Here is a 12,464-nt window from a genome sequence, read left to right on the forward strand (position 1 = left end):
ATACATTCTGTGCTTTTTTAAAAAAGTGATCAAATAGTGGTTGGAACAGAGAATGAGAAGTAGGATGATGGTAACACAAAAACAAAATAACACATTGTACTGTTCACCAAAGTCATTAATTTGATGATGAAAATACATTAATCTGATGATGCAATACATTTAAATTTCTTCAAGAAGAGCTCTCTAAAATGATTATGTATGGAAAATAAACTAAAGCACCTTGAATTATGGAGCTGGCTTGACAGAGAAGCCAGAATTTAGGTCAACAGATGTTGTTAAGTGTCTTTTTCAAGAATAAAATTTTTGTCTTTGGGTTCATATCATGCATGTTTGGTCCTTCTCCTTCAGAGACATGGGAAGAACACAAGTGACATTGACAACACTTGATAACATTCTCATGACAGCTCCTGAATTAGAAAAACTGTAAGTTGATTTTTCTTTTTGTTTTTTAAATATATTTTATTGATTTTTTACAGAGAGGAAGGGAGAGAGAGATAGAGAGTTAGAAACATCGATGAGAGAGAAACATCGATCAGCTGCCTCCTGCACATCCCCTACCGGGGATGTGCCCTCAGCTCAGGTACATGCCCTTGACCGGAATCGAACCTGGGACCTTTCAGTCCGCAGGCTCCATCCACTGAGCCAAACGGGTTTCGGCAAGTTGATTTTTCTTATATTTATTTTCACTTGGTTCTTATGGTTTGCTTTTTTATTTTCTTAAGTCGGGTTTATTTAAGTATAATTTGTATTTAATATAATTCTCTCTTTTAAAGCGTACAGTTTAGTGAGTTCTGATAAATGTGCAGTCTTGATAAATGTAGCACCATCACATTAGAGATCCAGAACACTTTTATCATCCCCACAGGGCCCCTCATATTTCTTCTTTTTTTTAAAATGTATTTCTTTATTGATTTCAGAGAGGAAGGGAGAAGGAGAGAGAGATAGAAACATCAATGACGAGAGAGAATCATTGATTGGCTGCCTCCTGCACACCCCTTACTGGGGAATGAGCCCGCAACCCTGACATGTGCCCTTGGCCGGAATCGAACCTGGGATCCTTCAGTCCACAGGCTGATGCTCTATCCACTGAGCCAAGCTGGCTAGGGTCCCCTCATATTTCTCTGCAGTCAGTTCCTACTCCCACCTCCAGCCCCTGTCAAGTACAGGTCTGATTTTTTATTATTATAGTCCTGCCTTTTACAGAGTGTCTAATAAGTGAAATCATGTAGAGCAAGTGTGTCAAACTCAAATAATCCAAATAAATGAGGCATGTGGCCGTGGGCTGTGAGTTTGACATGCTGTATGTAGTGTAGCTTTTTGTGTGTGGCTTCTTTCATGTAGCATGATCCTTTTGAGATCCATCTTAGTTGTTGCATCTATCAGCAGTACATTTCTTTTTTTATTGCTGCATAGTATTCCAATTGTGTGTATATACTAGTTTGTTTCTGTAGTAATCGGGTAATGGATATTTGAGCTGTTTCTAGTTTTTTGGCTATTATGAATAGAGATGCAAAAAATACTCACATGCAGGTCTTTGTGTGAACATACGTTTTCATTGCTTTGGAGTAAGATACCTAAGGGTGGGGTTGCTGCATTATATGCTGAGTGCATACCTAACTAGTAAAGAAACTGCCTAACTGTGTTCTAACGTGGTTGTTCCATCTCGCCTTCCCGCCAGCAGTAGATGAGAGTTGCAATTGCTCCACAGTTTCACCTGACCTTTATATTTCTGTTTGATTTTTTAAATTAGCCTTTCTAGTAGGAATGCATTTGTATTGCAGTGTGATTCTAACCTGCATTTTCTAATAGCTGATGTGTGGAATGTCTATGTGAAAATACATTTTTCAATGGAGTGTCTGTTCAAATCCATTTTAATTTGATATTTATCTTATCATTAAGTGTTAAGAGTGTTTTATATCAAGTCCTTTCTGTAAGATATGTGTTTACTAAATATCTTTTCCAAGGTTGTGCCTTCTACTAAACTTATCACTGAAGACCAGAAGTTTTTAAAAAATATATATTTTTATTTATTTTAGAGAGGGAGAGGCAAAGGGAGGGGAGAGAGAGAGAGAGAGAGAGAGAGAGAGAGAGAGAGAGAAACCTCAATGATGAGAGAATCATTGATCAGCTGCTTCCTGCATGTAACCTAGTGGGGATTGAGCCTGCATCCAGGCCTGTGCCCTGACCCGGAATCCAACTGTGACCTCTTGGTTCGTACGTCAATTCTCAGTCTCTAAACTACACCGGCAGGCTGGAGTGATTTTTGTGTTTTTTTTTTTTTTGTCTTTTTTTAATACTAACCAGGAGATGTTTTTCCTATCGATTTTTAGTGAGGGTGGAAGGGAGGAAGAGAGTGGGATAAAAGGGAGAGAGAGAGAGAGAGAGAGAGAGAGAGATCAATGTGAGGGAGACATATCAATTGGTTGATTGGTTGCCTCCTGCACACCACAAAGCCATCATTAAATCAAACTGTCTATAACCTCAAAAAGCTGTATCATGTCCCTTTTATAATTCTTCCTTCCCATTCCTCCTTGCCCTTCCCAATTCCTGTGCAAACACTGATCTGCTTTGTGTTACTATAGGTTAGTTTGCATTTTCTAGAATTTTATATAAATGAAATCGTATAGTATCTACTCTTTTCTAACTGGCCTCCTTTCTTCAGCTGATTATTTTAAGACTAGAGGCTCAGTGCATGAAAATCGTGCAATGGGGCAGGGGGGCGGGGGAGTATCTCTCAGCCCAGATCTTGGTGGATGCCCAGTGACAGCTCCCTATAGGTAGTGGGCCTAAGCTAGCACTTGAACATCCTTAGCATTGCTGTGGAGGCAGGAGTGGCTCCCGCCACCACCACCACCACCACCTCTGTGTTCACCAGCCATGAGCCCAGCTTCTGGCTGAGAGGCATTCTCTCTGTGGGAGTGCACTGATCACCAAGGGGCAGCTCCGGTATTGAGCATCTACCCCCTGGTGGTCAGTGCACATCATAGCAACTGGTCGTTCTGCAGTTTGGTCGATTTGCATATTAGTCTTTTATTATATAGGTTTAGTCTATGTTGTTTTGCCTATCAATAATTCATGTCCTTTTATTGCTGAATAGTATTCCATTAAAAATGGATATATCCGTATTTTTCAACATTGATGGCTATTTGACTTGTTCCAATTTTTGACTATTACCAATAAAGCTATTGTGAATATTTATGTACAAGTCTGTTTATGGAAATATACTTCAATTTCTCTTGATAAGTGCCTGAAAGTGGAATGGCTATGTCATACAGTAGGTGCATGTTTAAGTTTTAAAAAACAACTGTTTTCCAAGTAACTCCTCTGTCACTAATATAATTCTGTATGTTTCCATTTATAGTATCTTACCTAACCATTTGGCCTGCTGCCTCTGCCAATTTAAAAATCATATTGAGGCTGTTGCAAAGACAGTCAAACTGAATTGTGAGATCGAATGTGTGACCGACACACCTTGTGGTGAGTCTCAATTGCCTGATGATAAACTTCTTAATTTTTATTTTGTTTTCATTTTTTATTTGTAATCAATGACGATACATTTGTAGGCAAATAAAGTAACTGTATTATTTTATTCATTTAATCAGAGTTCAACTATAACATTTTAAGAACTTCTCTTTGCTAAAAGTCAGATGAAGGGAAGGATATTACCATTAATGGCTACATCGTGTGTGTTGTGCTCTCTGCCGGGTGCTTTGCTTCCAAAAGAGAAATTGTTCATTAGTGTGTCACAGTTTGTAAACTCTTTTGTATGCATTAGGTTTCAATTGCCCTTTGCAGTGTAGACAGATGAAGATACATTTTTATTTTGTTTGTTTTTGCAAGTTTATGAAAAGAGTACAAATGATGCTGGTTTATGTAAGTGTTATTTGGAACCTGAGAGTTTTTGGATCCATCACCAGAAGCTGCTACCCATCCCTTCTATGGCATGGGAGGGCTCTTTCTTTATAGACTGTGCACCTCTGAACTTGCTCTGAAGCACAAGGTGTTCTATCCACCAAACAGTCGTGTGCTTTTAAGTATTTTTCTACACGTTAGGTTTATTGGCAGCTACTTGATAACTTCCCAAATGTGTTTTCATGCCCAGATAGCTTAAATACAAGTTTCTATCAGTGATCTGTGCTACTGATATAGAGTCAGTGTTGCTTATTTTGAAAACAATGTTTTGACCAATGATATTACTCCCTTCTGCCCCAACAGTGGGCAGAACAGGCATTTTCATCTCCTTTTAAGGTGAGTGAAAACAAGACCGGAAAGGGCTGACAGCTGTCACCGCGTGCCCAGGTCTCCAGCTCCCAGTTTGGGGCTCTCCACAAGCCCATGCTCTTTCCCAGGACGTTACCTCCTTCTCTCACCCTTATCACCACCAGCAATACTTTTAATTCTTCTGAAAATTCTTGTGTACCAGCTGCACAATGGTGCACTTGACCTTCACACAGTCAGAATCTTTGGATGGTTCCCCAAGTACAGCTGAAAATATAAGAAATGACATGAAATGATAGCAAAGTAGGCATCTGACAAAAGTTATTTTTCCCTTATGTATTTCAGAACCCCAAATATTATTCCATAGATTTATTGAACATTCCACAGTGGTACACAACCTGGCAAGTCTCTTAATGTACATCCTAGATGCCTGCCTATATCTTAAGCACAGAGTGAGGGTAGACTTTTTTTCTTCTGTTTAGAGCCGTCTGTTATGGGGCTGGCATATGAGGAAGCTGGGCCCAAGTGAGGAATCGGTGGGTTAGTGGAGAAGGGTGTGTCCAGATGAGGACGTGTTAGCAGTGGGTGTTAATCGTGGTCATCTGTGATGGTAGCAAGAACACAAGCATTCTGAAGAGCGGAGAGAGGAAGGCTCAGGCCCCCTCTGCATCTGAAGCAGGACAGGATGGGTGCATGAATGTGAGGAGTTCACAGTAGATCTGCAGAGCATCTAACTGAGTGGGTGTTCCAGCCCTGGCTTTCCTCCAGTAACCGGCAGTTGGCCCTTGGGGACCAATGGAATAATCCTAAATATAGTCACCATATGTCATGCTATGGAATGTTCTAAGTAATTAACCACTTTAAAAAAAGAGACAGTTTCTCCTTTTGTTTTGTTGACAATCATAGATGTAAGTTGGGGTTTATATTTCTCTTCTCCAAACGGCACTCAGATACTTGCTGATTCCCTATATATTGGACTTGGATGTATGGCTGTGGACTGACAAATAACTATCCCGTGAGTCCTTCAATATCAAATTCGATTTCTTCTTTTTTGACAGATGAAGAACTCATAATAAAAGGACCGCTAATGAACACATTACAGGCCCGGCAGGACTCCAGCACTGAGCTGACCATTGAGCCAGAGAGGGCATCCTCAGTCAAAAAAGGCGACACTTCCGCATCCATTATGAGTGAGCAGCTAGACTTTAATGATAAAAGTGATGTTAATAGTGCACTAAATTACCAATTGCCTTATTTCTTGGAGGGAAATCTAGAAGATATAGAATCAACTTTATTACCATTCATTAAACTGCCTCTTTCAAATGTACATGATGCAGATATGTCCCTGAATCATTTGAAAAACAACAGATGAAATCCTTCTCTTAAACCTGAACTTAATCATTCAAGTTTCAAAAATTAACCGAGGAAACTCTTTTCTGGAATAGGCCTTCTGATGAGACTGCTCACTGAGCAGCAGGAAGTAAAGATATCCAATGCAGAGTGGAATGAGGAACAATGGAAAGATGAGAGGATGCAAACCCTCGGGAAGCAGGAAGAGAGGGTGTCTAATGAGGTAAGGACAGGTCCTGAAACACCTGACCTGGACTTTTAGTCAGTTTAGGACAGTGATGGAGAACCTATGACACACCTGTCACAGGTGACACACAAACTCATTTTTTTGGTTGATTTTTCTTTGTTAAATGGCATTTAAATATATAAAATACATATCAAAAATATAAATCTTTGTTTTTCTATGGTTGTAAATATCAAAAAATTTCTATATGTGATATGGCACCAGAGTTAAGTTAGGGTTTTTCAAAATGCTGACTCGCCGAGCTCAAAAGGTTCGCCATCACTGATTTAGGACATGCCATGAAAGTACCCAGGTAGGAAGACCAGGAGCACCTCCTCTCAGTCGTGTCTTGATCATGTGACATTGGCTTAGACAGTGATCTTCCACTTTGCTCATTTAGAGATTTGTGCCACTGTTCCTAGGGTAGATGAGAAGAGGACCTAAATTCCAAGATAAACAAATTGTACAAGAACATGCTAATGATCAGATTACATAACACATCAGATGTGGTATGTTCTTTAAAAACCTATAAGATTTGGTATATTGCTTAAGAACCATGTGGAAAGGTGGGGTTTTAGAGTAGTAGTTAAGAATAGCTAGCAATTCATTAGAATAGGCTAGAGAATAGTTAGTTTTTATGCTTTCTGTATCTTTGTGGGTTTTTTTTAATGTTGTTGTTGGTGTTCTTATTCTTGTTCTTCTTATTCTCCTCCCCCTCATTCTCCTCCTCCTCCTCACCCTCCACCTCCTCTTCTTCCCCTCCCTTTCCACCTTCCCCTCTTCCTCTCCCTCCTCTTCCTCTTCCTCCTCCTTCTTCTAGCTCAGGCAAGAAGTGCCAAGATATAAGAAGGAAATCATCATTGCATCACCTGTGATTGCAGTAACAACGTTTTATTTTGTAGTTTTCTGTCTCCTTGTGGTAAGACAACAGTTAATTCAGATTTCCAATATATAGTCCATCTTTGAGGAGGTTCAGAACCCACAACCTGAAAATCAAAGACACTGTCCTGTCTACTCCTACTTGATGTTCTTCTTTAGTCATGAGCACTGAGATATGCTTTATTCTTTTTTTTATTACAAATTATATTCTTGGGATGTCTAAAGGAAGCCTACTCCTTGAAATCTCTGAAACGAAATCAAGATAACAAGCCATTAGACCATTTTAAAAATATATATTTTTATTTTATTTTTTTTTAATATATTTTATTGATTTTTTACAGAGAGGAAGGGAGAGAGATAGAGAGTTAGAAACATCGATGAGAGAGAAACATAGATCAGCTGCCTCCTGCACATCTCCTACTGGGGATGTGCCTGCAACCCAGGTACATGCCCTTGACCGGAATCCAACCTGGGACCTTTCGGTCCGCAGGCCGACGCTCTATCCACTGAGCCAAACCGGTTTCGGCAAAAATATATATTTTTATTGATTTCAGAGAGGATGGGAGAGGGAGAGAGAGATAGAAACATCAATGATGGGCTGCCTCCTGCAAGGCCCTTATTGTGAGCAAGCCCGCAACACAGGCATGTGCCCTTTACTGGAATTGAACCTGGGACCTTTCAGTCCACAGGCCAATGGTCTATCAACTGAGCCATACCAGCCACTAGACTATTTTGAAACTTAAGTTTTATAGGCCTGATTTGATATGATAGCAAAATTTCTTCAACTCAAAATGTACGAGGTTGAGTTGATGTACTCACCTATTACTCTCTTCCTGATTTCTTACTTTGTTGGATAAAATGAGGAGAGATATAGAATCTCCAACCTCATGGAGCTATGTCACCCTAGCAGATGGGACATGGCATAATGATAAAAGTGTGATCTTGTCAATTCTTAAGGTATACTTAGCAGCTTTCTTCTCCAGTGTGTAAGGCATGGTGTTCGTAGGTTCAGTTAAAACACTGCAACCTAAATCCTGCATCAGGCTTCTCTAAAGCATGTCATGTTAGAGTCACCTGTTCCTAGAGCTTGTCTGTGTCCCTTTTGTTCAATTACATAATGGTGTACTTTTCCCTATAGGCAGATTGCTGACATTAAAAGAACGATTTTGTAAGCTGATGATCTTGACTCTACCCCATAAATCCAACATATTTTCTTTACCCTTTCAACAGTCATGACAGCCCTCCATTCCAGCCAAAGGCACCCCACACCATAACCTAGCCACACCAGCCCCATTCCCACTTTTTAAAATGCCTTTGCCCATCTAAAATTCCCTTATTGTGCTCTCCCTGGGGAAGTCCGGTGAATATCTCAAAAGCCAGCTCAGGTTCATCTTTCTTCATGAAGCTTTCCCAGAGTCTTCCAGCCATGCTGTTCCTAGTTTTTTTGTGAGCTGTGTCACTATTTTTCTTTGAGGTGATAGTAAGGCAGTTCCATCCCCTGAGAACTTAAAAATATGGTAAACAATTTTTAAAAATGTGCCTCCCCAAGAGAGAAATACCTGGGTGAACACATCATGGAGCAGAGCAGAGATGTGTAAAGACCAAGTGGCTTCAGACCTATATGTCCCTAAGACTTTTGAAATGTCACATTTTAATATTCTAATCTGTGGAAGAAAATGAAAAATGGGAATAGAAAAGCCACCTAATTATTTGAGAGGGAAAATAATATCTGATTTATATTCTCATCTTAAACAAACATATTTACAAAATGTAAAAACAAATAGAACCTGTATAAGTACTAGAAGAAAACAGAAGCAATATATTTATAATCTGGTGGTGGGAAACAGCTTTTTGAGCCTGATACCACAGGCAGAAACTTTGATAGATTTGACCACCTTGTCTGTGACACCATTAACAAACTTAGCACTGGTTGATGCCAAGCACAGGATGAAGATGTTTCCATATACATGAGCGATTCAATCCCCACAATCCTGTGAGGAAGATAGTACCACCTTCTCCCATAGATGGAGATGGACTTAAGCTCCCAGTGGCAAAGGCAAAAGCAGGACCCTGTTCTGCCTGACTGCGAAGTCCGTGCTTCCTACTCCACTGTTCTGTGTCCTTAAAGACAAAAACACCGGGGCCATAGCCGCTGTTTCTCAGTGGTTAGAGCATCAGTGCAAGCACCGAAGGGTCCCAGGTTGATTCCAGGACAAGGGCAGGTACCTGGGTAGCAGGGCACCTGCCATGCAGGAAGCAACCAGTTGATGTGCCTCTGTCACATTCCTATTTCTCTCTCTTCTTTCCCTCCTGCCCCCTCCCTCCCACACTCTCTGAAAAACAATGGAAAAAATATCCTTAGGTGAGGATTAACAACAACAAAAAAGAACACTGGGGAATATTTGAAACATTGAAATTCAGTGAAAGCCACTAAGGATTAAGTTATTTAATGTAAAAAGAGTTCCATAAATCAACAGGAAGAAGACAATCTAGGGTGGAAGAGGGCAAGGGCTGTGAAGAGTATGCTGTGTGTAGACAGTCTGTCACCATATCTGTCCATCTTCTCTTGGTTTATAGGGTGTGGACTTTATTAGGGAGGTCTTTGTCACCTCACAGTATGAAAGTAGTCTGATATTTTCTTCTAGTCCTTTTTGTAATATTTGTTTTTTTTTCTCAAATTAAAAAAAACTATCATTGGTTTTATTTGCTTTTCTTGTGGTTGACTGTTACTCCCCTACATGAAGATCCAATTGTCTTAAAATGTTTTATTGAAGATCTCATTCTTTCTTCACTGATCTGAAATTTACCTTTCTGTGGACTGTATTCTGTTGACCCAGTTATCTTTGTTTTGTACCAGTAGAACTGTCAGTAGCAGTATCAATATATATATAATGATATAGACATATACATATATCAGTATATATATATATATTTATATATCTATATCTATCTATCTATCTATCTATCTATCTATCTATCTATCTATATATGTATACTGCTTTCAGGGAGGAGGGGAGAGGGAAAGAAAGATAGAAACATCAATGATGAGAGAAAAATTGATCATCTGCCTCTTGCACATCCCCTGCTAGGGATCAAGACTGCAACCCGGGACTGTGCCCTTGACCAGAATGGATCCCAGGATGCTTCAGTCTGCAGGCCAATGTTCTATCCACTGAGCCAAACTGGCTAGGGCCTGTGTCACTATATAATTCCAGTTCCATTTTAAACTCCTTTTTGGAAGTTAAACGCCTCCTTTTCTTATCTTTTTCATACATTTCATTGCATATTTTCTCTACCAAATGTCAGTTGGTCAGTTTATGTTTAAAAATTATCTTGGAATTTGAATAGGATTACAGTGCATTTGTAGGTTAATTTAAGGAGAATTGGCATCTTTACTACCTTCTAGGAATATGGTACCTCACTTTGTGTATTCTTTCTAAAGTCCTTCAGAAGAGTTTTAATGGGTCTCGCACATTTTTTGTTAAGCTTATTCCATTATACATTTTATTGATATTGTAAATGGACTCTTTCATTTTTTTATTAGTTATTTGTGGTATGTAGGAAAGCTGTTGAGATTTGCATGTCTTGATTTAGCCATCTTACTGACTAAAATTTTAATCTATGCTCTTGGGCTTTTTAGGTTGTGCATTATCTCACGTGCAAATATGTTTTGTCTCTTTCCTTCCAGTACTTCATTTTTCCTATTAAATTAATTAGGACCTCCTCAACAATGATGAATAGTATCAGTAATAACAGGCCTCCTACTCTGGTTCTTGACCTAAAACAAACCTGCTGTGTAGGTTTCTGGTAGGCACTTTCATTTTCTTTGCTACTTCTAAGAGTTTTTATCGGGAATTATCTGCTGAATGTGATCTGAAACAACCAATAAAATGCATTGCCAGCTGCATGCCAGGTCCTAAGTTAGGACTATGGGAGAGACAAAGGACTAGACAGAGTTTCTGTCCTCAGAAAATTAATCATCTCACTTAAAAGAGAAGGAATAAAGCTTTAGAGGTCATTGTGCTGAATAATCATGACGTTTTCTTCCAAAATAGATTTTTCGGAGGAAGCTAAAGAAAAAGGGAAGCTCAAGGTAAATATGGGTCTGGTGATTTTTAAAGTAGAATTTTTTAAGGAGAGGAACTTCCTCTTTCTGTAAGCGGCCAGAGGTGATCTCGGAAAATGGCCCATTATTCACTTGAGTCAGAAAACCCCACAAAATCACGAAAATCAAGAGATTTAAATCTTTGTGTTTACTTTAAGGACACTGGTGAAAACTACACAGGTCATCAAGGGTATGCATATCTGAAAACCACCAAGCATCTGAAGGATGTCACCTTATAGGAGCAATGTGTGCCATTCTGTCATTATAGTGGTGGAGTTGGTAGGCGTGCTCCAATGGAGGGGCGGGGTGCAGGATTGGGTGCAGGTTGGTGACCCCAAAGAGTGCTGAATTTTTGCTGCTGTTAACGTAAAAAAACCATTGTAAAGAATTTTTTTGAGTTTATTTGAGCCAAACTGTCAACATATGCTGGGAAGGAGAACCTCTAAGAATTGAGGTAATGCTCCAAAGAATGGTGGGTTACATCTGTATTTATACATTGCAATCAAAGGAAAGGGATGTAGGTGGATTACATGAAATCCATTGGTGATAGATTAAGGAGGTGGGATTAAGCAAAGCAGGAAAACCTCTGGGATAGGAGAAAAGTGAAATGATGGACATGTGCTGCTTTTACATAGATGGATACAGGACAGTTCAACATAATTAACAGTTGACAATTAACTTGATAACATAACAATGAGGGAATGTCTTGGTGCTATTTGTTGCACCCTGAGGGGTCCTGAAAAAAGAGGAATTTACAAGTTACACAGACATTTCACAGATATGTTATCTTAGAGGCAAGAAGACAAATGGGCTCAGTAAAGATCTAAGTTGATCTTTGTCAGGGAAAATACTGGCCTAGGACATGAGAACCCACTGTAACCTGTGTGTAGTTAAATATTTAATTTTCAGACCATCCTTTGTGGTTACTTTAGGTCTCTGAGTCTGCAAGACTGCCATGCAGACCTCCCCTGAGCTTGTCTGGTTAGGTGTGATCCCTTTTGTCCACACTGCACATGCTTAAAAATGCAGTAACACACTGAAAATCCTGCCTATATCCTATGCGAAGCTACATACATAGGTCCCCCAGAGACATTGCAGGGCCATTTTAAACTGTCACAGAGAATTGGAAGCCCAGCATGCAAGGAATCATTTTCAAGGTCCCAGGTGTGTGGTGATTTTGCTCAGGAATATAGACCCAAGTACCCAATTAGTCCGAATAAGACCAGAACTGTATGTGTGAGAGACATGGAGAATGGCATGAATCACTAACTGTCGGTATGTATTTTCCTCCAAGCAGCTTTTTCTCCAGATTGACATCTTCGTCTGACATTGATATAGAGGTAAATTTGAGGAGGACAAAGTACTGTGTCGAGACAAAGCAGGGGAAACGTAGAGTTCATGTCTCCCCATCTGTTTTCTAGCAACATGGATTTTGGAGCAGGTGGTCGTTTAAGCTGAAGCATGTATTTGGCAAGAAGACAAACAAGAAGGGGGAGCAGAAGGCACAGGAGCAGGAACCGTTCTTGAAAACGTAAATAATTGGGAACACTTAGAATTCTTATCTGAAACGAGGAAATAATGAATAGTTTAATTGTATCTTTCAAGAGTCAAAGCCTTGACCTTTGTCTTCTTCTTACTGCAGGGAGTGGAGTAAATTTGCTGATTCCTTAAGGATGGACATGTCCGAGT

General features: G+C 39.6%; 1 long non-coding RNA gene across 1 annotated transcript; it reads left to right on the plus strand.

Moving 5' to 3' along the window:
• The first annotated feature begins 348 nt into the window (after nucleotides 1–348).
• On the plus strand, nucleotides 349–5,710 carry LOC139016755 (uncharacterized). Its single transcript, XR_011472707.1, has 4 exons — nucleotides 349–423; nucleotides 3,362–3,477; nucleotides 5,277–5,408; nucleotides 5,664–5,710. It is a non-coding gene; the product is annotated as an uncharacterized lncRNA (long non-coding RNA).
• Nucleotides 5,711–12,464: the final 6,754 nt, after the last annotated feature.

The sequence above is a fragment of the Myotis yumanensis genome, unplaced genomic scaffold (assembly GCF_028538775.1).
Source record: "Myotis yumanensis isolate MYYU_CA2020_CCGP unplaced genomic scaffold, mMyoYum1.0.hap1 SCAF_9, whole genome shotgun sequence".
Taxonomy (NCBI): domain Eukaryota; kingdom Metazoa; phylum Chordata; class Mammalia; order Chiroptera; family Vespertilionidae; genus Myotis; species Myotis yumanensis.